At 47.7% G+C, this 6000-nt stretch overlaps 1 protein-coding gene across 1 annotated transcript in view; it reads left to right on the plus strand.

Annotated features, from left to right (window-relative positions):
- Positions 1 to 6000, plus strand: part of grm7 (glutamate metabotropic receptor 7) — a gene marked incomplete at both ends in the record, with an annotated part of 692585 nt that overhangs the window by 391780 nt on the left and 294805 nt on the right. The gene's annotated exons all lie outside the window — the stretch shown is intronic.

A 6000-nucleotide genomic window follows, 5' to 3' on the forward strand; every position in this document is an offset into this window, starting at 1 on the left:
ACTGGACCCCCTGGAACGGGGGCCCGGAGAAGTCCATGATGCCAGCATCAAGACCCCACCAGGTGGGCACGTAGTGCCCCGCCCCCCACATCGCCAGCGTATTCGGACAAAGGCCCCTCAGCCGAGCGGGCCCTGTCCCCCCAATAGTACACCGCCTGGCACACTGAACCTGCAACAGGCAGTCAGCATGGCCGTAAGCACACAAAAAAGGTTAACCAACGGAAGCAGGCAGCGCACCGGGGAAAAAACCAGGCAACAGGCTATTAACCCTAGCCTGGAGACTGCGGACGAGACAGGCGCCAGAGGGGACAGCTGAACACAGCCGCCCCGGCGGAAGGAGCGTAAGCTGGCGGTGTTGCATGACCAAGCCTCCATTTAAAAAAAACCCACCCAGAGGGGTTGAGGCAGAGAAGGCTGACACGATTGGCAGACGTCATGAACGTGCAGGGGCACCTTCAAACGGTGAACCCGGGAGTTGACACTGCTCCAACACACCAGGGAATCAACCACCTTGGCGTTACCCAATGCGGTGGTTGTTCCTATAACCCCTCAAGAAAAAACTCCAAAACACACCTGCGGGTATACACCGGCTATACCGCAGTACAAGTGTTTCAGTTTTCAAAAAAGGGTTAACCCAGACCTACGGGTCGACGAAACATTACTTCGGACCGGCCTGGCGATACGGGAAGCACAGGTTCACCAGAGGAGGTCAAAGACCACCCCAACAGGCCCCTCTTCGCCATGCGTGAGAGAGGAGCGAAAAAGAATGGAGAACCAGCCCCTAAGCACACCGTACTTGGTATTCCCAGGCGGTCTCCCAACCAAGTACTAACCAGGACCAACCTGTGTAGCGGCCGAGATCCGACGAGATCGAGCGTGTACAGGTTGGTATGGCCGTAAGCCATTACGACAGTGCTGAGTAAAAACGTACCCAACCAGGGTCTCCATAGCGCTTAACCCTGTGACACCCGGACCGACCTGGCATTTTTCCCCCTGAAAAAAGCCCAAGTCCCTCAGGGTACCAGAACAGCAGATCTGCATCCCCGGCGGACAACGGGTTCAACTGATCCGGACCAGCGTGACCAGAACCAGTCCCGTGCCCTAACCACGCCTACTCCAGGAGAAAGGGCAGATATGCGTGTCGATCTTAACATGAAAAGAAGGCGCCACCCAGACGTTCGGGCGAACCGCGCCTGGTGGCCCACCCCCCGGAGCGTGAGACCCCTCTACATATGTTCAGATCCATTCCGTCATCATCCCCCAGACATGAACGAAAATCCGTCGATAACCAACCCAGGTCTTGGGATGTGGTCGTCGGAAGAGGAAAAACCCCCATCCCAGTTGCTTTATAAAAACGCAGTTTTAACCCCAAGCAACCAAGGCGTGCCAGTCAGTCGCCTGTTTACAGCGAGCTAGCACTATACGTGCGTCGGGACACACCCACATCAATGAACAGGCTATTTAGACCTGTCATTGAATCCCCAAGGCGCCCAGGGGAACGACAAGAGGGGTGTGACACTTCCTAACTCCAACACTTTTTGAATAGAAAAGAAGGAAGCACCAACAGTATCAAGTCAAGTCAAGTCAAGAGTTTTAATTGTCACGGCATACAGGTATACAATGAAATGCGGGTGGTCTTGCCCGCAACGATGTGCAATACAGTGGTACAACATATAATAGAATCAAAAATGAAAAAACAACATTGTGCAGTAAACAGGTAACAGGTAACATGGAGTGACATCTCGGTATCTGTACATAGTTATTTATGTATGTATCCCAGTCTACACAGCCGGGGGTAAAAATTGTTCACATTTTTACATCCCACCACCCTCCCATAGGAAGGAGACGGGGATCCCCAGAGAGACTTCCCACGCGAGCTGTACAGATTGAAAAGAATATATTGCACCTTGAGCCATGTAAAAAATTGGTTTTAGGGCTCTCCGGGGAAGAGGCACTGAACCCATACACACTCAATAATCGAATTGAATCGAATACATACACAATAGAATAGGACACCTTCTAGAGGGTCCACTCACTTTGACAATCTGAGGAGGAAGGCTCTGTACTCTGATGGAGGCTCCCTCACATGGAAGGAGGAGTCCGAACTCACAGAAGGCCCGAATAGGCGCTTGGTGAGGAGGAGCCCTGACCACCCCCCCGAAACAGATCCATCACATGGACCTGAACAGCGCACGGAAGTTACCAACAGAGACGCGCACGGTGACGTACTCTATGGCGGGGGAATTTCTGCGGTGCACACGCCCAATATTCCAGGCCGTGGGACCAGGAAACTCCCTCCCCCCCCTCACCCCGTAACGTGCCGAACCGCAACGTGACAGGAACCTTGAAGGACAGGGGGTGTACCCCTGACCAACAGAAACAAGGGGGAGAGGAAAGGTTACCAGTTCACCCCTTTACGACCCCACACCCATGATACGATGTAATGACAAAAATAGAATATGACACAGTCATAGTCAGCTCTATGAAGCGTTTGACAGCTTCACACAGCGCATGAGCTAACCTGCTATCTGATTTTTACTAAGGAAAAAACACAGAATAGAGAGGGCTCTCTAAGAGCCCCGGTCCAACATACACATGTGCTTCTGTGGCCAGTCCAACCCAGTTGTAGGTCACATGACGCACACAACCCATCATCACCTACAAAAAATGGCAAAAACACTCTACAGAGGAACGCCGTTTTTCATAATGAGAGAATACATAATTCTCTATTAGTATCGGCCACAGGCCTTGCTAAGCACACACGACAGCGACCAAACAATCTTTTCTTTTAGGAAAATAAAGTTTCTCCAGCAGACATAGCACAACCTCAGCAATCAAGCTAAGGGTTACATCGCATCCCTACCACACAAAGACACAATGTAGTGCAACAACATGTCTGATAGGAGGATGAAAAAGTCCCAGGGAACCGGGGGGAACACAATCCTCCTACTTTACCCTTAATACGGCCAGTTAAAACAGGAAAACCTGTTAATATGTGAACACACTGTTTTTTGTCACTAAGCATAGCTTCATAGGTTAGTTACCCCTTAGTTGTGAGTACACGGTACATAACAACACACATGATGTTTCTCACACAACAACCAGATCATTTTCACATCTGTAACAACAACCCGATTTGCCCGGAGAAGCTATTTACCAGTGACAAGACAGTTCACACAAAACTCGCGTCGTATCCCAAATGTATTGCAGCAACACACGTTTTTGGAAAACAGCGTTATTTACAAAACATGCAGAATGTAAAGCCACTAGACGCGTATAAGGTCTGGCCAAACCTTGTCCTACCCGGAGCGTAGATCAGCGAAGTGCAGTCTTAAGACACCGTAGAAAACACAGCCATCCTGTGTTGTTCGATCTGGGCAGCGTCGCCGCTCCACCCGTCGCTACGGTTCCCTTTGTTGACGCAATCCTTGCCGTCCTGGCTCAGGGCAGGGTCGACGAACATCCCCTGTCAAAGATGACGTCGTAGTCAAGAGTGTAAAACATGTTATAATCAAAGCACGTTCAACAGAGTAGCATTAAGCTAACGGCCGCTCCAACCGTCGGTCGCTACTGCCCCTGCTCGCGAGACGCAGAACGAACGGCGCACGCGACCAGAGGGGAGCTCGCGGCGGCGCGCGAGTAGCCGGAGCTACCTCGCGCTGGCCTTGTCCGATAGCAGCAAGCTAACGTTTCCTAGTGATCACAACAGGCTAGCGCCGCAGCTAACAGCTGACTGGCTAACAGTAGGCCCAACCTCTGTAGGCCACGCAGTGATCCCAGCAGGCTAACGCCGCAGCTAATAGCTGACTGGCTAACCGTAAGCTAAGCAGCTATCACCTGAACTTGTACACAATGATATAACACTCCGCCGTTCTGAAACCCTCCTCACTTTTTAAGAGAAAAGAGAAACAAGATGTCAATACAGCTTTACAACAGTGATTTTACCAACACCCGACGGAATCAGTACAATACCAAACTGGCCTGTGTAGCTGACTTGAACATAGATCTTCCGCTATCGAACATCTTATGCACATATCTCCTCGTGAAGGAATACTCTCATTTGGATATGAAAGAAGGGGCTACATGGTGACAGAGAGATACCCACTCGTCCAGAAAACACAGGGATCACCAGTGTTAATGGTCGCGGCCCACTAGTTAAAACTACAATGGTCTTCAGACCAAGGTCTTCTGTCGCCTAGGAGGCTGAACAAAGGACCCTAGCCTGGGGCCGGTTTTCATAAACATTGTCAATTAGCCCCCATAGCACTAACAGACAAGTGAAGCCTGCCAGCAACAGTACTCACCCAACCTGAAACCCACCGCTCCTCACAACAGCGGCGCGTCCTACAGTTCAGCTGTGGCCTGAAAGGTTTCACCCCAACCAACACAGCAAGGAACTGCAGTTGAGAAGCATGCAGCGGCGTGCTCCCAATACGAAAACCGGTGGAGGGTTTTAGAATGATCACCATCTTCCAGACACTCCAGTGACGAAGACAACATCGCCGTATTTTCTCGAAATAGTGAGAGAGAAAATAAAGATATGATGTCAACGTATCTCCTTGTTCTTCCTCTCCTTGTAAACATTGCTTTTCCAGCCAATATTTTTCTCCACGTCAAGTGGGCATATGAGCAACACGTTGCTTGTGATGAAATTTGAGAAGGAGATGAGTGTGTGGCACCATCCCTGCTTATATAGGTAAGCGGATGGGGGTGTGGCCAGATGAATGCTGGCATTAAAGGTACATTTGTGAAATTATTCAGTGTATATATGCTGAAGCGAGATATATGCAATGAAACGCTGAGCGTGAGCTAGTGTGATACAGAACCCTTTCACTGCCACACAACAAAGGGTTAACCCTTTCACCACCACACTACAGAAGGTTAACCTTTTACTACCACTACAGACGGTTAGTGGTAGTGAAAGGGTTAACATTATGCAGTGTGGTAGTGAAAGGGTTTGTTATGTGTGGGGTTTGTTTGTGCCTTGACCAGGCGTTCCCAGTGTGATGTGTTACAGAATGTCTAGCTGTAGTTCCCTGTCCTGGTTTTGTAGTCCTTATCGTTTCCCTTCCAGGTGTACCCATTTGTAATCAAACCAGGAGTGCCTCGTCTCGTCATTCCCTCATGTATAAGTGTTCTGTCTGTCTGATGCTGATCCTGTCTGTGCAGTTATGTGTTCGTGTCTGTCATTACTTTATATTCCATTTTGTTCAAACAATGGTAATTATTAATTAAATATTCTTTGTTGGTTACTTTGGCTACCTTATTATGTTACATTGACCAGACATCGAGCCTTCTTACAGTCAATGGTAACGTAATATGGTTAATGTTACATCCTATACCCTTGTATAATGGCTGTTTTATTTATTTATTGGTGGACTACATTGCATTGTTTCCATATAATGCATGTAATGCATATTCATGTAATGACAAAATGTAAACGTCATCTATTAAAACCCATGTTTGTAAAACAATAAGCTGGTCTGAAATATTGGAATATTGAATATAGTACTTGACAATTCAGTTATTTTGTTAACATGTTCCAGTCAGACAGGCGTTCACCTATAATATATATATGTTAAAGCAGCCATGCTGGACGAAAGAGAACTGCACAAACATCACATACAAGGCCACTATTAACAAGCTCAATTAAAGTATAATGTAAATGCCAGTGAATCTTTACACTGTGTATTGAGCATTTCAGTATGCATTCTCTAAGAAGTACTGCTGTGAATGTACTGTATATCATCCATAACCCTGGTAAAACTCTGAACCACCCATGACTTTAACGGAACGTAGACCAAATGCGTCCACATTTTTATAGGATTCTAGCACATTTTCATAACAATAGCGAATATTACCGTTTTCATTGAGGTTTCTTACAAATTAACGATGCTTTATGTTGTCCTTTTATATGCCGATTATCATTAAAATCTTAAATTGTACCATATGTCCCCCTTTAGACAACATATGTAACGCTACCAGCGCACTTTTGTTAAG

This window comes from Notolepis coatsorum (genome assembly GCF_963971535.1).
Source record: "Notolepis coatsorum genome assembly, chromosome: 6".
NCBI classification, from domain to species: domain Eukaryota; kingdom Metazoa; phylum Chordata; class Actinopteri; order Aulopiformes; family Paralepididae; genus Notolepis; species Notolepis coatsorum.